The 26,388-nt window shown below is 34.8% G+C and overlaps 1 long non-coding RNA gene across 9 annotated transcripts in view; it reads right to left on the reverse strand.

The window, feature by feature from the left end:
• The window catches only part of LOC147917448 (uncharacterized), a 168,172-nt gene that overhangs the window by 48,912 nt on the left and 92,872 nt on the right, over positions 1-26,388 (reverse strand). For 2 of the 9 annotated variants that reach the window (XR_015549770.1, XR_015549764.1), the window contains exon 3: positions 13,301-13,538. The exons of the other annotated variants lie outside the window; for them this stretch is intronic. This is a non-coding gene — a long non-coding RNA (uncharacterized LOC147917448). The remainder of the gene's footprint in view (positions 1-13,300; positions 13,539-26,388) is intronic. 9 annotated transcript variants of the gene reach the window in all.

Genomic DNA, 26,388 nt, shown 5'->3' on the forward strand with positions numbered 1-26,388 from the left:
CACCGGTTCGGATCCTGGGCGGGGACCTCTCATGGCTCATCAAGCCATGCTGAGGCAGCATCCCACATAGAAGAGCTACAACTCTACAACTATGATACACAACTATGTACTGGGGCTTTGGGGAGAAAAAAAAGAAAAAAAAAAGAGGAAGATTGGCAACAGATGTTAGCACAGGGCCAATCTTCCTCAAAAAAAAAAAAGCAACAATTCTTTAAAAAAAAAAGAAAGAAAATATACACCTGTTTTTATGTAAGAATTTTATGTCTATGCCATATATTTTAATCATGTTAGTAAAATAATTGCGTTCAACCAAAATGGATGTTCTCTTCATTTGTGAAAATGTAAGGACATATCCTTATATGCTATTGGTAGCAATAATGGAATCTACATTACAGAATATTTTAAAAATTGGCCATCAACAAATTAGTAGGTGTATGCTGGTTATAGTACTCCTATAGTGACACAATAGCTGTATTTTCTAGGGGAAGTCTGGGTGGAAAACATTAATTCTATACCAAAGTTCATTTAAGAAGAAAACTTTTAACAAGAATCTAACATTATCAGAAAAAAAAAATAAAAGCAAATAAAACTAAAACACCTGAAACCACACAGAAGCCCTCCACTACATTACCATGACACCAATTACAGAAATCCAAGTGAGTTTAAATCCCACCTCTGGCAATGTTATTTATAACACGTGTAAAATATATTCTCAATCCTTGAATTAAAAATTTGCTTCTCTTTAGTTTTTCTCATGGGCTGAGACTACAAAAGCCTGCAGGAAAAAAAAGTATGATTTGGACAATAAATGTTATAGATTATTTGGTATTTCCACCCCTACATTGTGCACTCCTAGGCTCCTTTCTAACTTTGTGTTTCCAAAGAGAATAGAATTTTCCCAAAGCAATACTGGTAGTTGAAGGCAATATTACACAAACATAGAAGTTCATTTGAATTAAGAAAGAGCTATTTCCAGTTGGCAGTTCTCTCAGCTCTATAGCTATTTTTGCACTCAGTTCAGCCATCAACAATCACACTTTTGTTCCCGAGAGATACAACACAGAGATCCCTCTCTTTCTGAGCAGAGACCTTCCAGACAGCTGACAGAGGTCTCTCAGAGCTTCTTCAATAGAGATTGAGTAAGTAAACACAGGTAAGCACAGACCAGAGCAAGGAATAGTAAGAGAGACTATGTGCTCCTATCATAGTGTTGGGCTCTTAGTAGATATTCCAAGAAATGCTAAATTAATTAATAAAAACTGTTCCCATATCTTATACATTCTATAATCAGCATCACTGGTTTAAGAGTTTTTAATCTTTCTTTGTCCTTAACAATTCTCAAGAAGACTTTCTAAATGAATAACATGGACACACCTACAACCACATATATACAAACCTGCACTTGAGTTCATTAGCATTTGGGGAATGTTAATAATATTATCTATAACTACCAGTTTCAATTTATAGAATAACTTATATTGCCAAGTGCTTTCATATAGGTGGTATGCACAATCACAAATACTCTTTTTTGAATTTTGAAATTGTGTTTTGAAAGTCACATTGGTATTCCCCTTTGCCTCACACTCTACAACCTGCTCCAAATTTTTCAGGGAAGTCCCTGGAAGATAGCAAAGGCACGAAACATAACCACCCTAGAACAGAGTCCCACGACGAGGGGAATGAACCTTTTAGTGGAAGGAGGGCAGAAGATAAAACTTCTTGTGATTTCTCCTTTGATTACCTCCTTTGGCTGTGGTAAAAAAAGAAAAAAGAAAAAGGAAGCCTGCAGCTGCATAATATTCCCCTTGAAATTTGTCTTGGGTTTGAAGAACCTAGAGAAATAAAAAAGAGCTAACATTTACTGAGTTATGAATAGAGCACAACACTTCATGGTTTATATATGATAAATTTATTCATGACATTAGTCTTGTGAATTAGTGGTATTAACCCCATTTTACCAACGAAACTGATGCTCAAATAGGTTAAGTGACCTCCTCAAGATCACACCATTAGTAAAAAGGAGGGCTCCATCTGACTCAGTGGCAGCTCTTGCCAGTGAAATACACTGGCTCAGAAGCAAGAAGCAACTGCTTGAGCTGATTCTGGCTTTTAGAACTTATGGAAAGAGAAGCCTAGGTTCCTCGTCAGAACTCTATCCAAGTAAAACTTTGAGGAAGACTTTTTTTAGTCTAATGCAAGATTATCAATTAAGAAGAAAGAACAGAGTGAAGATTTTTCATGAAAGAGAGAAGGCAGAGAAAAGGAATGGGAAAAAACAGGAGGTCTGTAACCCTGAGGACATCTGCTTTGGTGAATATAAAGAAAAGGATGGCATGAAGACTGGTCTCGTCTCTAAAGAACTCCCGCAATCAAAGCAAAACATGGCCCAAAGCTCTAGGGCTTCAAAAAGGGAATTGAGGATGAGCCAGTTTCCCTACTGTTCATATTCATCAACTGATTGATAATTGAGTGATTAAAATAGCTAGAACACTAAAATAGGAATTATTTAAGCGGTTTTAGAAATCAAAGCCATTAGGTTGAACTATGTGAAAATGCCATTTTTTGTGGATCAAAAATGGTTGAATGATGACAATTTTATATGGTTAAACTTAATATATTATAGAGTTAACACCAATTCAAACATAGGAGGAGACCCAAAAAAATGAGTATTCAAACATACTAACAACGCTGGATCATTTTAAAATACAGGTTTGGACTCGAAATCTCTCTGATGAGCCAATTTGCAGGTGGATCATTCCCAAAGGACAGTTGCCCAGAGCTCTGAAATATTATTCAGGGAACAGTTCTTTGCCATGACAGCAATTTGACACACTGCAAAGCAAAACACATGTGAACAAAGTTCTACTTCTCCCATGCCATGGGCAGTTTTTCAGGCTAAGCTAGCTTATTTGTGCTTAACTATTCTCACCGCTGTGGCAAAGCTTTACTTAGGACCTCAGTCTAATTTATATTCAGCCAATAATTGTGTGAAAGAACAGATTTAATTTTTAAAGGGCAGTCCTTCGAGGTTTTAGCGTAACTAAGCCTGAATTAACATGTTTGCAAGAAGAGCTAGGCAAGCTGCTCACTACTCTGGCCAATTCCAGTGTGCAAGCAACCCCCTCAGGTTTTCTACCACGTGCTTGATACGCTGTTCTCCATGGCAAAGACAGAATACATCCTGTAGGCTTCCTATGCCTCAAAAGGCTGAAACAGCATTTAAATTTGATCCTTGGAGCCGAGGGGGAAATACAAAGCTTTCCAATTTCAGAAGACTTGGAATGAAATTCAGCTGATATCACTGTCATGCTTAGAAGAACGAAGAGACAGACAAGCCCAAGAGGAGACAGTCACAATAAACAAGAACCCTGGATCTCAAAAGGGGAAATCTACTGCCAAGTCCTCATCGTCTAACAGTACACAGTGTTAGGTACTCCTGGGAAAACCCAGGTTCTCCGCAGATGCGCACTTACAGAGTGCTGTCCCTTCAGAGTACACTGGAAATGGAGACTTTCCTTTCTGCTTTCCTTCTTTATCTAAAACTTAAAGAGCACACATAGCATGCTAGGCACTGTCCTGGACATTAGGTCCAGATCCCAGATATGGGAGGGCTGAGAAGTGAAGAAATGTAAGAAATATTTAAGAAGAACCATGTCACTATGGGAATGTAAGCAAATGTTGGCTGGACAACATGTCCAATATAGAAAAAATCCAATAGGGGTAAGTATATAGAATTCAGGCAATGAAGATACCATCAGGTAAATTTTAAAGGGTTGCCTTTAAGAGTTTTGTTTTCTCCTTGAAGGCAAATGCACCTCTATGTTTTTCTACACCTTACTTCCTCCTCATCACCTAAACTCTTAAATTCTTTACCTTCACCTTACTTAAAGATCGAACTCTTGAAAATACTTCCCTTAAGGGGTAGGTATTCACATATTACCTTAAAGGCAACCTGCCATTTTTTCACAAGTAGTTTCTTTATAGCGGCTCTACATTTTTTACGTACACCATTATGAATTAGGAAACTAAAGCGTAGTGGAGAATTGGTGAATAGAGTTAGTGTGTGAAAGACTCCAAGACTGTAACTCAGAGCTCCACCAAAAAACATGGCATTTCTTTTCCCCATTATGATTGAAATCAATGACACTTGAATCTGATTTATTTGGGATAAATGTTTTCAAAGGAAGGGAAGATGTATGGCTAAATCAAGGGAGAAAGTATCCTGATGCCCTCTAGATTCAGCCCTATCTGTGATCTTTGAAAATTCTATTACCAGATTCCCAGACACCAAGAAAATTAACTAGAACTTGACTACATTATAAAATTAAATTATACATGACTTAAAATAAATAAACCTTTTATTTTCTAAAAATATAGTTAATAAAGATTGGTTTTCCCATTTTTTTCTGATATTGACTTCTTTATCCAATGTACTTTTTAAGTCATATCTTAGACATTGTGGTGTACGTATAAAGTTTTTCCCAAATATCTTTTTACCAATCTTTTGATAAAGCACCCAAATTACCCTTTGAGAAGCAAGAATAGACTGTATTTTTATTCCCAATATTCCCCCCTCCCTGTATTTTTATCTTTGGCAGTTTTATTCCCAATATTTCCCCCTCCCTGTATTTTTATCGTTGGCAGTGGGCAGAGTATACTTCCCCACTTCATCGATGCAAGATTGGCTATGTTATTTGCTTTAGTTAACAGAAGATTAGCAGATATGATACAGAGCCTTGAAATGTACTTGTATCAGTGCCCTCTGTGCCCTTCCACCACTGCTATGAATAAAGGATATTCCCAGGCAGTGCGCAGGCCCCCGAAAAATGAGAGACATGTGGAGCAGAACTAAAACAACACCTGTCCTAGGGCCAAGCCCAGGTAAGCCCAGCCAAGAGCAGCCAAACTCCAGCTAAGTTACTGAGACATGAACAAGAAATAATTGTTTATTGTTATGTGACAATGAGATTTTTGTGGTGGTTTGTCATGCAGTATCATTGACACCGTATCTAACTGATACAGAAACCAAGCCTTCCCTTTGTAAGTCCTTGTGAGACTTTCTGTAAAGATTCTCTGCTTCCTCTAGATAAGAGATGGGCACAAGACCAAAGCTAGGTCAATTTGATTTTCTCTCCAAAGAATTGCAATCATCCTGAATGACAAAGATTGAAAAGAGTTAGAGCTATTTCGTCCTGGGAGTTCTGAAGAGACTGTTCAATAATTCTTAAAACCTAAATGCCTAAAACTGCTATGGTTCTTGATTTTTCAAAGCCTACCTCTTCAGATTTTTCCTTTATTCTAGTGAATTAGTATCTATTCATTAAATGTATTCATTTATTTTCAAGTTAGCAATTAATTTTTTGTTGCTGATAACTCAAAAACCTTAACTCTTGCAAGGACTCCACTTCTTAATCTTTAAATAATTTGTTAAATAGTAAGAAATCTAGCATTGTTTGTATTTTCCAGGAGTGACAGAAATTCATGATGAGGAGGAGGTTGCCTACTACAGTGGGAACTTCTCCCGAAGAGCTAAAAAAAAAGAAATGCCTCAACGTCAGATAACTTACATATATTCTTGATTTGACACAAGATAATGAATAAGGCCTAACAATGACTCTTTTTGTCCTGGAACATTAACAAAATTGTTTCCACCAAGAAATATTTCATAGGTGCTATTCTTTTTATTTCATTATTGCAGCTATACTTTATGAAATCAAGAAATTCTCTTGAAATGGCAAGTAACATGCCAAATATAAATCGAGTCAAAATTATGAGAAATTTACTTCAAATAACTTACAAAAATGCAAATACTTATTTTAGCCAGTGGAATTGACTTCGGTTTCCAGCAATATGATGATCTAAATAATCTGAAAATTCGCCTGATCCCAAGCAGCTAGAAACATGGGATAAAATTTTAAAACATATTTTTAACTGCATAGCCAATATTTATATTATAATTATGAGAAATCCTCAGGGATCAAAATTGGAAAGGGAACTAAAAGTAGAGGAGGAAATATATGAACTGATAATTTGGCTGGGATGGAGTAGGAGACAACTTATTCCTTTCCTTAACAAACGAAGGATCTTGGATTTTAATGCTCAGATGAGGGTAATGCTGTGTGTCTGAGAGACAAGGGAGTATTACCAATAGTCCCTCATAAAGCTGAGAGCTCACCCTCCATAAAAGAGTGTGTGTGTGTGTGTATGTGTATATATATATACACATACGCATACACACACATACATGTAGGTAAAGAGAAACCATAAGTAAACTTAAGTGGAACATAAGTAAAGCGGAACTTATGTTTCCACTTGGACTTTGAATGAATAAAGAGCCTTATCAGAGAATTCAAAATAGGCCTGAGCCTAACATGAGTTCAAAGCTCTAAACCAAACTGTCCAACTGTATGGTCCCATAAACCTTAAGCTACAAAATTAATATAAAAGACAGCACCAGTTTGATTAACATACCTTTGGCAGGCGGCATATGCCACAAATGTAAATACCTACAAATAGACAATATTAACAGTAAATAGTAAACAGAGCTAGAATTATAGCAGAGATTAAAAATAGTAAGAGAAAACTAAGAACAGAGCCAATGAATATGCATATTTAATAAAAAGGATTACATTTCTAGAAAAATACAACTTGCAAACATGGCTCAGTGAAAGATTTATAACCATTAAAATAATCAAATTAGTCTACACCAGTGTTTCTCATCCTTGATACTACTGGCATTTTGGACCAAATAATTATTTGTTTTCAGAGGCTGCCCTGTACATTGTAGGATATTTAGCAGCATAGTTGGTCTCTATTCACTAGACGCCTGTAGCACCCTCAGAGTCATGACAATTGTGTCTTGAGACATTGCCTTAACGTCCCCTTGGGAGAAAAATGACTCCCCGATTGAGAACCACTAGAACCACTAGTCTAAACTGGCATGTGCGCGCGCGCACACACACACACTCAACACATTACTGCCTAAGAAAATTTTATATACAAGCTCTCCAAAACCACAAATTAACAAATAACCTCTCCCTTAAAAAGTCTGCCCTGAGACTCAAAAAGGAGAATTTACTTTATGCAATGGGCATTATATTAATATGAAATCATATAAGGACAGAATGAGAAAAAACATAGGTAGACGTGATTTCTTAAGATGAAATAATTCTTTAAATTAAAAAAACTGATTCTTTCAATGTACAAAATAATACATCACAACTGAATTAAGAGTACCTAGGAATTCAAGGATACATATTAGAAAAAAATATGATTTTAATTTACCACATACATAGTATTACTGATATATAAAACAACATGGATGCATCTCATAGACATAATATTAAGCAAAACAAGTCATAAACAAATAAATAAATACGGTATTAGTTCATTTATATAAATTTCAAAAACAGATAAAACTAGCATACAATGTTAGAAATGAGAACAGCAGTGATTCTTGACAGATGTGGGCAGCAGGTAGTGAAAGGAAAAGAACACGAGGGGCACTACTGGAGACCTGATAATGTGCTTCTTGATTTGGGGGTCGATTACATAAATGTTTTAACTTCACGAAAATTATTTGAGCTACCTGTTTTTTTCTGTATGTACCTTATAATACAATAAAGTTGTTTTAAAAATTTAACATACACCCCTAATTTTAAAAATTGGGAAAAAATTGGAATTACTCAATCGGATAAAAGGGATCTATAACTAGACTACAAGTAACATAAAAATTAATCTGAAATGCTTACAGGGTGACTAAATTGATTGAATGGGGAATTTTTTACATTGTGTGTAGTTGTAGTCCTTTCATTACCATTGCTGTAGAGTGTTATATTGTGTAACTATAGCACCATGTACTTATCAATTCTATTGTTAAAGAATGCTTATGTAGTTTACAGATTTGTTATTATTATTATTAATGATGATATGAACATTACAGTGCATATTTTGAGGGAATTATATGTATGCATTTCTTTAGGGTATATACGCAGGAGGAATAGCTGAGCCATAATGTATGGACATATTGAACTTTAGTAGATACAGCCAAGCAGTTTTCTAAAGTGATTATACTAATTTACATTTTTTCACTAGCAATGTATGAGAGTTGCAGTTGCCCACTTCTCCAATACTTAATAGTTTTTATCCATTTTCCCCCAATGTGATGGATGGGAGTTTTATTTTGCATTCTCCTGATAAATACTGAAGTTGCAAATTTTCATGTGGACATCCTCTTTTATAAAATATCTCTTCAAGACTTTTCCCCATTTTTCAAGGGGGTTGTTTGTCTTTCTGTTATTGTAGTTTTTTTAAAAAATCTATTCTGAATAGATTTGTCATATATCCTATTGCTACTAATTTCTCCCACTTTGTGGGTTGCTTTTTAACTCTCCTGATGGTATTTTTTTAACCAAGAGAAGTTCTTAATTATAACATTTTACAACTTATCCATTTTTTTGTGGTTAATGTTTCTTGTGTCTTGCTAAAGAAAACTTTGGTTACAGTAAGACCACAAAAACATTCTATATTTTCCTCTAAAAGCTTTATTGTCTTACTGATTGCATTTATATCAGCAATCTATTGGGAATTACTTTTGTATCTGGTATGAGATAGAGATATATCAAAATGTATTTTTTCCTATATAGGCACCAATTGACACAACACCACTTATTAAAAACACTATCCCATCATCAATGAACCTGAAAGTTAATTCTGTTATAAATCAGGCGATCTTATATGTACAACCGTGATTTTAGGCACTCTGTTTCATCGTATATTTTTCCTATCATTTTTCCCATAATATACTTCTAAAATTATTATAGCTTTAAAATATATCTTTATATTTCATAGAGCAAGTCCCACAGTTTTATTATTCTTTTCTCAAGTTTTTGATGGTTACTTTTTCTACTTGTTTTTGCATGTAAATTTTAGAATAAGCTTGTCAATTTCTTAAAAATTATGGATTGTATTGAATCTAGTTGAGTTTATGGTAGAATTAAAAATCCTAACAATAATGAGTCTTCCAATACATAAACTGGGTATATCCTTTATCTACTTAGGTCTTAAATTTTTCTCCATTAATATTTTATGGTTTTAAATGTATAGTTATTATATATTTTTGTTATGTTCATTTTCAGGTATCTGATGTTTTTATGTTATGGAAAATGCTACGATTTTGAATTTTATTTTCTATTTGCTGCTGGGATACAGAAATACAATTGAATTCTTTTACATTGACTTGTATCAAGCAAACTTGCTAAATTCAGTTATCATTTATAATAGTTTGATTACAGAGTATTTAGAAATATCTCTATATACAATAACGTCATCTTCAAATAGATCTGTGTATCTAGGTTTATGAGAAGTGATTGTCGTAAACTTTTTATCTCACAGTCTCTTTGTCATACTTTTGAATCAAGTTATTATGGTCCCAATATTGTTCTAATCTCTGAGTTTGTGCAAAATGGATGTTATTTCTTTCTTTAAATAGATAAAGAAAGCCATTTAGTCCTGAGAATGTGGGAAGATTTTTAATAACAGATACAATTCTTTCATAGATATCAGGCTATACAGATGTGTTTTTATTTCTTCCTCTAGAAGTTTCATAAGTAATTGTCAAATTTACTAGCGTACAGTTATGCATAAGATTCTGTTGTCTTTTTGATGTCAGTAAGAATTGGGGTTATGTCCTGTTTAATTCTTGATATTGGTAATTTATGTTTTTACTCTTTTTTTCTTCAGTAGTCTTATTAGGAATAGATGAATTTTATTAATTTTTTCAAAGAACTAGCTTTTGCCTGTGTTGATTTTTTCTTTTTCTTTTTTTTTTTTTTTTGGTGAGGAAGATTAGCCCTGAGCTAACACCTGTTGCCAATTCTCCTCTTTTTGTTGAGGAAGATTGGCCCTGGGCTGACATCTATGCCCATCTTCCTCTACCTTATATATGGGATGCCTGCCACAGCATGGCTTGATAAGCAGTGCGCAGGTCTGTGCCCAGGATCAAAACCCACCAACCCCAGGCCACCGAAGCTGAGCACATGAACCCAACCGCTACCCTGCCCGGCCGGCCTCTGTGTTGATTTTATTGTATATTTGTTTTCTATTTTACTGTCCTCTGTTTTTATATTTATTAATTCTTTCCTTTAACTTTAATTAATTTTGAAGTGCTATTGTTTTCCCAGCTGTAATGTAAATTTACCTCTGATCTTTGTTTTATCTACATCTCGCAAGATTTGATATGCTATATCATCATTCATATTCAGTTCAAAATAATTTACAATTTGGCTTTGAGTTCTTCTTTGACTCATGGATTATTTACAGATGTATTGTATTATTTCCAAGGAGTTATATTTTTGTTATTTATTCTGGTTTAATACCATCGTGGTCATAGAACATAATCTGTATTATCTCAATCTTTTCAGTTTTGTTGAAGATTTCTTTGTGCGAGCAAATGGACAATTTGGGTAAATGCATCATATGAGCTTGAAAAACGTTTGTGAATTCTGTCATCATTAGTTGCAGCTTTCTAAATATATATATATATATATCAATTAGGACAAGTGGTTAACTGTGTTGCTCAAATCTCTTATATGTTTAATTTTTTTATCAGCCATTGACAGAGGTATGCTAATATCTCCCACTATAATAGTGGATTTGTTAATTTCTCCTTTTAATTCTGTCAATTTCTGCTTTGTATATTTTGAACCGATGTTTTTGATTGCCTACAGACTTAAGATTGTGATAGCTTCTCATTGGATTAACCCCTTTATTGTTACGAGGGGTCCCTCCTTATTTCTCGTACCTCTTGCCTTAAAGTTTATTTTGTCAAACACTAACATAGCTAAACCAGCTTACTTTTTTTTTTTTTTTTTGTGATGAAGACCAGCTCTGAGCTAACATCCAATGCCAATCCTCCTCTTTTTTGCTGAGGAAGACTGGCTAACATCCGTGCCCATCTTCCTCTACTTTATATGGGACGCCACCACAGCATGGCTTGCAAAGCGGTGCATCGGTGCGCACCCGGGATCCAAACCGGCGAACCCTGGGCCGCCACAGCAGAGCGTGTGCACTTAACCGCTTGCGCCACCAGGCCGGCCCCTAAACCAGCTTACTTTTGTTAAGTATTTGCCTATTTCTTTTCCATTAATTGATTTTTAATCTCTCTGCGTCTGTATATTTTAAATGTTTCTCTGAAAAGGAGAATACAGTTTTTTTTTAAAAACCCAATCTAAATAATCTTTACTTAGAATATTCAGTGCAGTTATATAAAATATAATTACAGTTTCATTTATATCTACCCTATTACTATTTTTTTCCATTTGTTTTATGTTCTCTTTACCTTTCTTAACTTCTTCTAGATAAAATCAAATATTGTTATTAGTTCTTTTGCTTCTTTGAAATAGATTATTCTTTTACTATTTTTATAGTAGTTATGCTAGATATTACAACATGCATCATTGACTTATTATAATCTAACAAAATTTTTATTCTTACAAATTTCCTGATACCACCTGGAAGCATAAAACTTTTAAATTACAGTTACCTCTCTTGCCTTTTATATTATTATAGTCATACTTTTTAGTTCTACATATAATTTAACCCTACAAAATATTATAATTATTGTTTTAGGTAGTCCATAGTATTTTATACTTGCCTATGTATTTATCTTGTCTGGTGTTCTTTCTTCGCTACAGTACTTTCACATTTCTATCTGGGATCATTTTTCCTTTCCTTTTAGTTTGTCTTTTAGTGGAAGTCTGCTGGTGACAAACCGCCTCAGCTTTGTTTGTCTCAAAATGTATTTTACACTATTTTTTGAAGAACATATTTTTGGATATAGAAATCTTAGCTGACAGTTATTTTCTAGAAATATCATCTCATTTCATTCTGGCTTTCATCATTTCTTCCGAAAAGTCAGCTATCATTCTGGTATTCCTTTGAAAATAATATATCCCATGTGTCCTTTTGTTTTTTTTCCACGAATGCTTGTCTTTTTTTACCTTTGATTTTGAACGGTTTTACTCTGATGAGCCTTGCTGTGGTTTTCTTTGTATTTGTCCTGCCTGGGATTTGCCAAGCTTTTTGAATAGATGAGTTTGTATCTTTGATCAAACCTTGAAAATTCTCAATTATTTGCTCTCTAAATTTTGCCTCTGACACATTTTCTCTCATGTCATTTTTGGGATTGCAATAATAATTATTTTAAGGCTTTTTAGTAGGCCCATGTGTCCCTTATGCTGTTTTATTCTTTTATTTTACTTTTTATTCTTTTTTCTCTCTGCAAACAGTATTTTCTAGTGATCTAACTTTGAATTAACTCATTTTGTGTTCTCCTTTGTACAATGTTGTTAAACTCATCTTTTGAGCTTTTTGGGTCTGCATAATATTTTTCAGCTATGGACTTTCCATTTGATTATTTTTTATAAGTTTCTATTTTTATTGAAATTATATCTCTTTTTATTGATTTTATTCATATATTTCTTAATTTTTAATATTTCAGTCATAAAGTTCTTGTCTGCCAACTTCAATATTTGGATCATATCTAGGCCTTCTTCCAGTGTCTGAGTTTCCTTTTTATTATCACCATGTTTCATTCCTCTTTGAATGCCTAGTAATTTCTTATTATTTTCTAGATATTATCTATGAAAGAACTATAAGGGCAACAGATGGTGTTATCTTCCATCAGAGAGAGTTCCTTCTGTTTTTGTAAGGTGGTGTCAGGAGTTGATTATGTCAATATAATCAAGGAATTGAGCTGGCACAGGGCATGACTGTGGATTTAGAGACTGAGTCTACCCCTGATTCACCCTGTTCTTCTGGCGTGACCTTACCGTAATGTTTTGATTGAGAGATTCGTGTGTATTTGTTTCCTTTGTCCTAAAAAATGCAGATGATCAAGTTCTGCCTCTCAGAGTTTCCAAAATTCATACTCCCTACAAAGTTTCAAAATCTGGCAGATGTCATGAGGAAGAGTCCAGCAATGTACTTGAGGCCACCCACTGTCTCGATAGGTCATGTTCCCCAGTAGCTAAAGCAAAAGATTTCACTCTGCCTTTTGGCTTGATTCCTCTGTTCCCTGTGCAACCTCCAAATTCATAAAACATTCTGTTGTTAAAACTTGTTGTGTATCTAAGGCCCCTTAAATTTCACCATTGTTGTTCCAGCCCTACTTGATACCGAAAAGCTTTCACGATTTTTCTCTCCTCCAGTAGAGGTTCCCTGCCCAGTCTAAGCACAAACTTCATTGTACTTTTAAAATTCCCAAATTTCCACAGAGAAAACAATGGCTAGTGATCATCACCTCACTCTGGAAAGGTGCTCCACTCTCTACCATTTCATTTTATCTTCATTGCTTTCAAAGCTCTATTATCCCTTAAAAATAGGATTCTTTCAGTTTCTCCATTTTTTTTCTAGTTGTGGAAGAGAGATCATTGGCCTGCCGTGATCTGCTACATCCTCCTCAGAAGTAGAAGTCCTGGGATACCTCTCAAGTGTTAAAAGAAGCATTACTAGTAAGTACGCTGTGATAATAACTGCTCCTGGAAAACAAGGAGATATAATCACTCTAAGCATTATAAGCATTCCCTTTAAAACCAGAAATAAGGAGGAAAAGAAGCATATGATAGTTTAATCAGTTCAACATTGAAAGAGAATCCCTAGCAAACTTGTAAGAAAGGAAAATAAATTTCAAGTAAAAGGATTGTAAATGAATCATAGAACTGTCATTATTTACAGAAAAAAAAGAATTGCCTACATAAAAAAATACAAGAGGATACAAAGTCAAAATGTTAGAACTAATGAGAAAGCTCTGCATTTTTCCTATAAACCATTAACTCATGAAAAAGTTCATATATTGAATCCTTATAAACCAGTAACAAGCAATAGGAAAATATAATTTTAAAATAGATTCTATTTGACATTGAATTTTGGCCACTACAGACTAGATAGTATTGGAATAGATCTCCCACCAAAATTACGAAAGCTATATGATATGTAAGATATAATTGTTGACAAACATTGAAGAGTCCCCTGTGGGGCAAGAATTGGAGGCACTATTATTCTTGACAGAAGATAGGCCTGACAGGAGATCAACATTTACCCTGGATTTTTTCCTGAGGATATATTCCAATTCACTCAGATGAGAGAAAATGTTACCCTAACAGAAAGCAGTGATCTATCTGGGATAAGCAAACGTAGGTTGGAGTTTAAGACAACCAAATTGACTACAACTTGAGCTGCAAATTCCCAGAGAAGAAGGAACCACAGAAAAGTGAGCTCTAAAACCTGACTTCAAATTGTTCTGGATTCATTGGCAGACTTCTAAACTGTGCATACATACGCTCGGGGACACCACAAGAGAACCAGCAGAAAATGGCAGGTCATAAAGAGAAAAAAGATCTACTATTTCCATATTTAACATTTATTTATTGAATATCCTAGCCAATACAAATGTTAATGTTAAGATTTGACAAAGCTTCATACAGTTTTTTATTGTTGGGTATACGCTTTTTTATTATGTTATTCTTTATACTTTTTTAATCGTTGGAAAATATTTATAACTTTAAAAAGAGAAAAAATAAATTACGGTATGGATGAAAAGAAGTTATAATGTAATACTGGTCATTGCCCCACTGGTTCAGTTTTCTCAAGGTGCAACAAGGAAACATTAGTCCAACCAAATCAATTGCAAAATAAATTTTTCAAATTAGGAATGCTACCTGCAAGTACTACCTATGTCTCAGTTAATGCAGCAATAATTAAATAATTATGTATTGAGTATCTGCTTTATGCAAAGTCTAGTACTGAAGGAAATGAGAAAACACATATTAATAGAAAAGAGTGTAAACCAAAATGATGCAGAAAATTCCTTTAAGAATTCAAAGGAAAAACAGATTACTTCTGATGGGGAAAACTTGGTCAATAGCCTATGTTCCTATACGAATGAGAGCAAATTTTTGTCAGTAAAGATGCTCCAGTTAAAGTATTGTTCGGTCTTCCTGTGTATTGTAAAACCTGTACACAATTTGCCACATTGAAACGTGTAGCTTTCACTTAGTGCAAGGAGGGCACATGAGCCAGAGATTAACAAAAACAAACTCAGCAAAATTTAAGGATGATGATTTCGTGTGACTCAGAGTTGTCTACCCTTTGAGACAAATGGTATATGTGTAAAAGGACAGAATTGCGGGTGCATAGATAGATTTTGGGGGATTTTGATTAGTATTTCTTAAATTTTTCACTTCATTATTAAAAAAAAAAATAGTCGTAGGCTCCAATTTACCCAAAATAAGTACCTGGATTACAGGTTGACACCAATTAACTTTGAAGCAATGCTAACCTCTACACAAATTGTTCATGCAGAATGATGTCTAAACGTATGGGTCTAGGGAAATCGCAGATAAAGATCATAAACTTTGTGAGCAAGACTGTCTGTAAGAGGATCGTGGTGTATAGCGAATAAGAATCACATGGTACTTTGAAATGGATGGAGAAATTAAAATATGGAGTCATAAATGACAGCAGGAAAAGGAACTAATCAGATACCTATGTTTATTCAGACTTGAATAAAGCAAATATTGATCACATTCTTTTCAATAGCATCTTTCGAAAGTAAGGACTAATACATAATAACATGTGCATATATACATATATGCAATAGAAACAGATTTGATATTCAGTTGTATACTAATGGAGCAATAATAAAGAAACCTTTAAACCTCAGATAATTCAATTTTATTAATATACTATTGTATTTGAATGTGCTTTTTGCAGTCAATATACATTTTAATGATATTTTAACAATCATATTCCGTGAACACAAATGCATCAATTGATCATATCCTTTTCCTCTTGAAAAGCCTTTAATAATTCCATTTGGCTTTCTAGTGAATGAATTTCAAATTTTGTAGTGCATCATTCAAGGCTCCTAGTGGTCTAGCCTAACCTACTAAGATCTCCCATTGTCTTCTGGATGTTCTTTTTGTTACAGCAGTCAAACAAACTACTCAAATCAAAATTGTCCCCAAATCCCCTATACTCTCCTAACACTCTGAACACTTGCCAGTGTTATTCCTTGTCTGCACCTAAGATGCCCTTTCCTCTCACCACCTAGACCTATGCCTTTTAACTGTCCTCTATGACTCAGTCTCTCCCATTCCAATCTAGTATTGTACACATTACTGCTACACTAGACTGACATCATACTGTTCAATTATGTCACTCTCTTACTCAAAAATCTGAAAATCACCATCTCAAAATTAGAAAAAAATTCGTCTTTTGTTTTTTTTAGATTCCACATATAAGTGAGATCATATGATATTTATCTTTCATCTTTATAACGCATCCAATGATATTTAGTCCATGAAGCCTTTCTACACTGTGGTTAGATTTGTTTTTCTACTTCAGAAATTAACACAATCCAAGTACAGTACCTGAAAAATGATACTTAGTATATATTTATTAAGTGAATTAATTTTAAGTAAAGCCCTATAGAACTGAGTTTGTAGCTCTTTATCAGCTGTGTCTTGAACTAGAATTAAGTATAATTCTATTGTTCTTTTTGCTACAAAAGTCCCTGGAAAGCAACAACCATTGTCTCTATCAGTGCTTTCCCCATAAGGTATTTAATATAATAAAATATTTATTGAAAAATGAATTTTAAAATGAATGAAAGAATAAAGTGTTTAAATGAAAAGAGTATAAGAAGTCAATATGAGATTTAATGATCTGTGCTAATGCTAAGGACAAAAAAGGATCTATGTTATGCAAAAAAAAATTAATATTTCTTACAAATGTAATTCCCATATAAGTTTCTATCTGATAGCTCATGAAAGTATGAGAGTTATGTTGCAACTGCTGGCCTTTCTATTGGTTATTCAATGTCAAAAAAAATTCAACCTCATATATGTTTCAACATGTGGCATGAATTTCCTAAAATATTTTGGAAAATAATTTTGGTGTTCATGCCACAAAATGTTATAGTACAATACTTCTATGTAAGTTAGTAGGGAAAAGTGATAAGAAGCTAAGTTAATTAACACTACTTGCTTTATTATAAGTGGAAAAATGTGGCTAATCAATCTCTCTACCAAAGCCATGTCATGAACAGCTATGTCTTCAAACCTACCTTCATTATTGACACTGATAATATCTACAAATAATTTCTTCTTATTTCAGTTATTACGGCTCTGTAACAAACTGCCCCAAAACTCTGTGGCATAACTCTTTTTATGCTTGTGAATTCTGTAGGTCAGGAAATCAAAGAGGACACCACAGGGATGGCTTCTCTCTGTGTAATATCTGTGGCTTCAGTTGGAAGCCTTGAAGGCTGGGAGGCTCAAGTGTGCAAGTGTTTAAAAGCTGATGCTGGCTGTTGGTTGAGACTTTAGCTGGTGCTATCAATCAGAACGCCTACAAATGGCCTCTCCATGTGGTTGGGGCTTCCTCAGAACATGGCGACTGAATTGTAAGGGTAAGTGTACTGAGAGAGAGAAACTAGGTAGAAGCTGTACCATTTTTTATGACCTAGCCTTAGACATCACAAAGCATCCCTTCAGCTCCACACTACTTATAGTAATAGCCACCCACATTCAAGGAAGGGGAAATAGATTCCAAATCTTGACAGGGGCATGGCAAGATTCTGAAAGAGCCTGGAAGATCGGAAATACTGCTATGGCCGTTTTTGAAAAATACAGTCTGCCACAATGGTCGACGTCTTAAATCTGTAAAGAGTAATGAATGAATTCACTACCTGCATTGCTCATTACTGTGTCACTTAACACTTGCTACATAACAAACAATCACCAAAGCTTGGTTGCATTTATTGTCACTCTCAGAGATTTATGAGTCATCTGTGGCTCCTCTGCTTCTGGCTACGGGTCTGCAGAACACCTGTAGTGATTTTTAGGGAATATTTCTAGACTATGTTTTATTCATGGTAATGGCAATAGGGATGGACAGAAACACATGGCCTCTTAAGACGTAAGATCTGAACCGTACACCTCCGTGACCACCACATTTCACTTGACAAAGCATCTGGCCAATCCCAACCTGAAGTAGGGGACACGCTCTGTCTCTAATGGGAATAATTACAAAGTCACATAGAAAAGGGTTTGGATACAGAAAGAGGTAAAGAATTGGGAGCAATAATGCAATCTACATAGTTAATTCCATCTGGTAACAATAGTATAAATACCCATTTCACTCAGAGAAGTTGAGTTACCAGTAAGTTTAATCATATTATATCAAGCTCAGCTGTGCAAGGAATGGGGCCGTAAAGGCTGGATATGGGAGATGGAGGTTCAGAGAAAGAGTCACCAATCTACCAACCTAATAAGCCAAGCACTTCTAACCTGAAGAGTGTGCCGACCAAGAGGGAGCCCATGGGGAGATCTATGGGAAGTTGTGTATTTTGTATAGCTACCATCTCAGTGGGTCCACAGCTATACTTTCAGCGGTAGCCCTGGGCCCACTGTTGGTCAACAGGACAGTAGTTGAGAAGAGTTGGACACCTAGAAGATAAACTGCAACCTACTGGGCACCTTTGTATCTGTCTGCAATAACATCTGACCACGAAATGACCTTCAGAGAGTAATGGCTGCTGTTTCACATTTATCTTTCCAACTTTTCACAGGTGTCTATTTTTACCAACTCTGAACCAGGCCCATATGCAGAAGGGGATTCTGGAAATGTAGTTCCCAGCTTAATCAACTTAAGAAGCAAAATATATCACAGTACCCGTCAAAGTTAAGCACTTCTACCTATGTAACATTGTAAGCATATTTTCATTTATAATGTATGTTATTGATTGAAATAGGATTAAGAATGCTAACAAAATTTCTTAGTTTTATTTTTTTATTTTATTATTATTTATTTATTTATTTTTTGTTTGCTGAGGAAGATTGGCCCTGAGCTAACATCTGTCCCAATCCTCCTCCACTTTGTGTGTGGGTCGCCACCACAGCATGGCTTGAAGAGTGGTGTAGGTCTGCACCTGTGATCCAAACGTGCGAACCTGGGTTGCCAAAGTGTGGTGCACCGAACTTAACCACTACGCCACCGGACCAGTCCCACAAAATTTCTTACAGTTTTATTTTTATTTATTTATTTTTTTTGTGAGGAAGATTCACTCTGAGCTAACATCTGTGCCAGTCTTCCTCTATTATGTGGGTGGGTCACCACGACAGCACGGCTGATGGGTGGTGTAGGTACGTGCCTGGGATCTGAACCTGCAAAACCAGGCCACTGAAGCGGAGCATGCCATGGGGCCGGCCCTTACAGTTTTATTTTTAATGAGGAAGCAAGGGATAGAGAATTGATCTTATAATTTCAAAACTTATAAATTTTAGACTCTCTTCTGAAATTAAAAATACTACTTGTATTTTTAGTATTCTTATATTTTTATTTTTACTTTTTGTATTGTGTAGTGGTTAAATTCAGTGCACTCCACTTTGGTGGCTCGGGTTTGCGGGTTCAGATCCAGGGCACAGACCTACACCACTCATCAGCCATGCTGTCGTGATGACCCACCCACATAATAGAGGAAGACTGGCACAGATGTTAGCTCAGGGCTAGTCTTCCTCAAGCAAAAGAAGAGGAAGATTGGTGACAGATGTTAGCTCAGGGTGAATTTTCCTCAGCAAAAAAAAACAAAACTTCCATTCACTGGATGACAGAAAAGCTAAAATTTCTATCTATATTTACGTTATCTTGGAAAATTCAAACAATTTTAATTCAATTATTAATTTTCTGACTTCTTTCATCATTCTAGAAGTTAATTTGTAATACATCATTAATCAATAATATATCAGTAGGAGAGCGCATGTTTTGTAATCTTTAGGATATAATTATGGAATATTAATTTTACCTCTTGGAACAAATCTTGTTGACTTTTAGGACTATCTTATCTTTTTGGTTGACCTTGAGTCTTTTTTACTTCTTTGAGAAAAGCATATCTAACTGAATTGTCCCTATTGAAATCCATAGAAAGTAATAAACCAAAATATTTAAATTTGATTTCAGAAAATGGGTAAACTTTAAGGGTCTCATCATGCACATCTGGCAGCAATGTTGCGACACACACTGTATTCCTTTTGCTCAAATTTGCTTTTGTTAAAGGAAAGGAAAAAGAGAAACCCCAAGCACCTTGTTGCTCTACGAATTCTCCAGCCTGCAAGTGTCTGAGAAGCTGCCAGAACCTTTGATTTGTTTTGTAATCTTTAAGCTCTTTAAAAGGACCTTGACATTCTGCTTACCTTCTTCATTTCAGCTACCTATTAAACATCAGACTTTAATAATTTTCTAACTATAACTGTAAAATTACTTTGCTCATCTTTCTGATGTCACAGCCTTTCATACAATTCTTCCCTTCCCTTATTTGCTTTAGAGTGACATTGAGGGCATGGATATCAAAATCCTTTTTTGTTTTCTATTTGATTCCCTGGACACACAGTGCTCCTTTCAGCATCCTTATGTTCCCTCAAATTCACAAAACTGCCTCCTGACTGTAAGTCATCACCCAAAAAACAGTCATTTGGTGAGCAGATTTTCTCTCTCACATGAAGCACATACAAAGCACCTTATTATATCTTGGTATGGCCTACTAAACTGCAGAGACGTGATGGCCACTGAGGAGCCTCTGCACTATGCAGTCCTAATTTCTTCATCTTTTCATTTGCATTCCTCCAAGGAAAATAATCTGTAGGATGAAGGAAACTTCTAGGCATCTCAAATTGAACTGCCTCTCTCCCCTATTCCCCTACTACTATAACGTATCTTGTCAGTTTCATCCTACCCTCATCCAACACCCCTCCCTGAAATTAGTCTCATACAAATCTCTTACTCATCCATCGAACCTTTAAAAGAAACTGTTTGAATTTAGTAAGCTCTTTTCACATATATCTCATCCTCTCTGGGAAAGAATTTTATTGATCCATGAATGTCATGACATTTCCAAAATGATGGCAGTTATAGAATTTTTAACATGGGCAAGACTTGGCTTGGGACAAGACAGATGACAAATGGGGAACTGGTGATGATACACGTTATACACCACAGAATATTAGGATATAAGAAAGCACATGTGTATATGCCGGGAAGGCTCATTAATAGATCAAACCCTTAAAATAAAACTGAGTTAAGAATGAGGCACTGAGGGAACAAAGGTATCTATTCTTAAGAGGAAAATAAAACAACCATTAAAATTGCAAGTGAAACTTTTGATTTGGACCAGGCATTTCATGCCAATAAGCAATAATTATGGTGGAGTGTGTTTCCATACTGTATGTAATTAATTTGTAAATGGACAATTATTTTGTATTATATTATGTAATGAGAGGTCCATTCTTTTTCCGTATAGTAATAAAGCAGGGGATTTTAAGTAAGGCTAATGAAATGGTATATTAAATTACGGGAAAGATATAATCATTTGAAAGACTTTGGTGCCTAAGATAAACAGAGAAAGAGAGAGGAAAGAGGAGTGAGATGGGAAATTGGAAGTTAATTCAAGATATTGGAAAGGGACTGAAAAATTGGGGACTGTAAAACCAATAAAATATAAGAGAGAAAGCTTATTTTTGTAAAGAGTATGTTTTTTTTGATTTCCTGGAAAAAATGAAAATAAAATTATTCTTGACTGTAGTATACTTAAAGGTTTATTGACCTTAACTTTATAGTACTTGGATAAATTGCGTATAAAATGCCTATCATCCATGGGCCTGAAAAGCAAAAACTCCTCTTCCTAGTATAATAACTCAGGTGTTCACTGTTGACAAAGGCTGGCCACCTTGCAATGTAGTTTAGTTAGGTCATTCTACAACTTATCTGTCCTTCCCACGTCTATCCGTAAGGAAGCGGGACCTCTCCAACAAGAGGTCCAAGTGTTAGTAATTTTCAGTGAATAAGCAGTCTTGGCGACCAAGTTAAAAGGAAAAATCAAGGAGGGGAAAGCAAAAGGAAAGAATGCCACTCTCATCAATTCTGCCCTGTAGCTGAGACTCCTACCTGCATAATAGGATAGTTAATCAGCATTTTCTAAATGGCACAATATAGAAAAATTTCTTATCAATTTTTAATTGCATTGTGGATATCAAAGCAATGTCTCAGCTACTGATTGGTTTCAGTAACTGAATAGTGTTGTGTTCCATCACAATGTAGTCACCATGTTTATTTCACTTAGCTATCACTCTATTTTTAAACTTTGAAATAGAGAAACATATGCTCTATGATATCAAGGCTCAGGGTTAAAATTTTAATTTATTGATAAAGGTAAATTTTGCAATCTGCTTAAACAAACATAAAAATATCATTTTTAATATCCAGGCTTCTCAAATTTTTCTTGATAGGTTATAATTACAACTAAAGAGAACTTCATTAGGAAGTACCCAAGAGATAGCTTGGGAGAGAGAACACTCCTGAATTACCTTTTGGGAGAGAGTTTCAAATCTTCATTCTAATAGTGGCTAGCTGTGAGAGAATTGTTAATGTAGTCTGACAAATATACACTGAACATATATTATGTTCTCGGCGTGTAGTAGTGTTTTGTCATATACAAAGAGGACTAAAGCTGGATCCTGGATTTCAAGATGATAATATAGAAGGCTTTTGTCATAGGACATCTCAAATTGCCCTGCTTTCTTTTCAGCCAATTCTTATATTTATAGAGCATTTATCCTGCAAATTATAAGATATAGGAGCATATATTTCTCACTGAATTTTACAAGCCTTATGAAAAAGTCCCCTAACTTAAGTATCAAAGTATTAAAATGAACTTGAAACAAGTCACACTGCAAAATCACAAGTACATTATTTCTAGGGAATCAATACCTGGAAAAGGATAATTATTATCTAAGCAGTGGCCCTTCAGTAAAATCTACACATTTGAATTCTTAGTTATTAATCTAAATCTAGCTTTCTTGTCAATCCAAAAATCAAACAATTTTATATGGGAAAAGATGTGGCCAACTTGCTAGGGCAGATTTCTATCCAGTAGAAAATGCCTTTTGCAAGCATTTAGTTTGTCAACTGAGAGCTTATTATCCTCCCCTACGAAAAATGCCAGAGCAAGTCCAATACGTCCAGGATGGACAAGGTAAAATTTCAGCTCTCCCTGCTAGAATGGAAAAGGCAGAAATGGTCAACATAATCAGGCAAATCTAGCAATTTCTAAAGCAAAATATCCACCATTTGAACTTCAATGTGTTTCATCATCCAAAAGACCCTCATTGTTCAGACTGCCTTTGTATGTGCTGGTGGAGGTGGAGGGATAGTTGTTTTCCAGCTGCACGGCTCACTTAAATATGTGTTGACAGTCATCTATACAGAGCAGAATCATTGCTACATCTGAAACCCAAACTTTAGTATTTCCAGTTTCAATGCAATTGAGCAGAGTCAGGGATGCAGCTTATTTCCCCCTATTTATAGCCTCACTCAGTGACAGGTCTGATGCACGGGAGTGGGCTCTTACTCAACACATCTGCTCCCCATGTGATGCTGAGTCACACATACTTTTTTTGTTACCAAAAGTAACAAATATTTATTTTCTCCTTGACAGTCTCACAGAGTTGTTGCAGCAGAGGGAAAAACAAGTGAGATTCCATTCAGCTTTGCTCATAAAAAGATCACTATTGGTGTGTGTGCCTTCACTAGTAACAGAGTTGTGGAAACCTTGGAATATGTCCAGAGTAGAGCAACGAAAATGATTAGGAAAGAGGATCTATGAGAAAAGGTTAAAAGAATTGATATATATGTATATAAATAATATATACATATATATATTTAAAGATTAGCCTACATCTGAGTTTCTCTAAAGCAAACATTTATCAACCTGAGAAAGGCTTCAGGGGCCATTTGAAATCTCCCTCTCAAATATAATAACTGTGTTGATAATTAATTTTCATATAAGCCTGAGATGGAATCATGTAGTATTGTCTAAAGGTAATAGAATAAATTGTATTTTTCTCACGACAATGTCACAGGGCAGAATTGTAAAGCTAGGATTTTCCGTTCTTGTAATTTTCTATCAGTAAGTCTTTAAATAGCAAATTGCAACTTTGGACTTAGACACAAAACCATGTCTGATCTAAAAGACAACGAGTAAAAATGAATAGACAAAGATATCATTTCTCTGAATCCGGTTTATAACTGAGCTACACTTTAACCCATATCTTCAGTCTTCTCAAAAGTCATAAATGACTATCATCCTGATTTGATTGACTGATCTTTGTTTCACACCCTTCATAAAGTATCCCAAAATAGCTGCTGCAAAACACTGCAAACTTGCTGAGTTTTAGCAGTCATCAACTTTATATTGTCATAATTTATTGTGAGTGAGTTATAGTTAGGTTTACTTATTAACTATAAAAGCTCTGGAAAGAAAATTTCACAAATCATGCTGTTGCCATCCTATCTTGCCACTGCCTCTCTCTTAAAAAAGACAACACATCTAATCCACCATCATTAAGGATCATCACTTAGAAAGGAATTTTATGAACTAAGAAGATGATTGACTTCATACTGCGACAGTGAATTTGTCTTTTCTTTACACTGTCTTATTTGCTATCTTAATTGCATATGTGTGAAATCACAAACATTCACAGGATAGGCTCTACAAAGTCATATTTGCTGGTATAATCATCACTTTCCTTATATAATCTTGTAATGGGCTTAGCATGGTTACACACAGTTAGGAAAAAATCCTTCTATCAAGGTGGCCTAAATCAAAAAGAACGTTAGCTGACTTGAACATCAGCTGCTGCTTCGTGACCTTGATTGCGTTTAGATCACCTACATTCCCCTTGCTTCAGAAGAACCCACATTATGCTAATGACTCTACTTCCCAAAATATCCAACCCTCTCACATCTAGTTAAGCTAGTGCTGTACCAAAAGCATGGATCACCCAAATGCTCAGGTGTTTGTGGGAAATGCCTCCCTTCCAATAAGTCATTTTGGCTTGCCACTGCAAGTGTTCATGCATAAAACATACAAACTAGTTCAAGACTTTCCATGAAAATATGTGCCCCAGAATATTCTTCATGACTTTAAAACCATGCATTTTAAATTGTACTCCCAATGTAATTAGGGTACATAGGCTGTGTTGAAATACATTTAAACTTTAAAGAATTATCTTTCTGCCTATGGTTTAACTAATGCAATCTCTTTTCAAAAAATATAAGTAAAAATTTGAAATTCCTTTCATTTTTATACATAAAACCCAACTTTTGGCTTAAATGTAAATTCTCTGTGGGATAGGAAATTCAATCTCAAAATCTAATCTGTTTTCTAGTCTTAAAAATCACCTGACAGCTCTCCAAATGCAAAGTACACATAAATTTTGAAAGTTAACCTTCAGGGAATATAAATAGAATAGAAAAGAGCACCTTGCTGTCTCATTGTATGTGCAAATGGCATAAATTGATCAAAATCTATTAAGATTAATCTTTCAAAACTAATACTTGGTGGTTCGAAGGTTACTGAGATAGGTTCCCTTCACACCTTGACAGGTTTTATCATATCTCGAAAGTGTCTTAAGGACTCACATATAATGTGATGTTTATCTAGGTTATTGGCCCATTCCATTCATAGCCAATCCAAGCTATTTCTTGTCAGAAAGAAAATGATAAATCCTCAATAGCATACAAGAATATTTTTTCCAGTAATGTGACTATCCCAATGGCCATGCAGTAGTCCATTTTTGAAAACTGGTTGTCCATTATATTTAAAAACACCTACTTTTGAGAGACAGGCTTTCAAGTGAATGACTAAACTCATGGTACCATATCTTTGCAAGCTAGTTACTAAGAAAGAAACATTTAACTCTAGGTAAAATAGTACATCTTTAAATATATATCACTTCAAGAAAAATAATGTGGACAGAAAAGTAACTGTGGAATAAGTGTGAAAATAAAGGGAGCCAATATGGATATAACCCAGTTCCCAAATATTTTTCTCAAGAGTAGAATTTTGGCAGAATTCCAAGATTATAATTTCAGCATTCTATTTAATTTTGTATTCATAAAGAGATCCAAAAATGATAACAGATTGCCTTTTTTTTTACTAATGAAACATCCATATAATTATTTTTTGCCTTAAATGAAATAAGATTCTGATAAATGATGAAGACCTGAAAAAGCATATGGAATAAAAATTTTATTCTTTAATTTTATCACTGTTATATCTCATGAAATTAAATTAAACTGATAATAAAACCCTTGGTAATCTATGCCTTCTTGGAGGCGGGGAGGGTAATTTATTTACATTTATTGGGAGGGTAATTATCACTAGGAAGTGGCTGTCATACTAATATTTCCTGAATGTCATAGAAACTTAGAAACAAACAAAAAATATTAAGATCTCTCTTACAGGGATAGTTTGGTTTTCGTTCATTAAAGTAA

Source organism: Ceratotherium simum, chromosome 3 (assembly GCF_057802395.1).
Source record: "Ceratotherium simum simum isolate JZ-2026a chromosome 3, ASM5780239v1, whole genome shotgun sequence".
Lineage (NCBI taxonomy): Eukaryota > Metazoa > Chordata > Mammalia > Perissodactyla > Rhinocerotidae > Ceratotherium > Ceratotherium simum.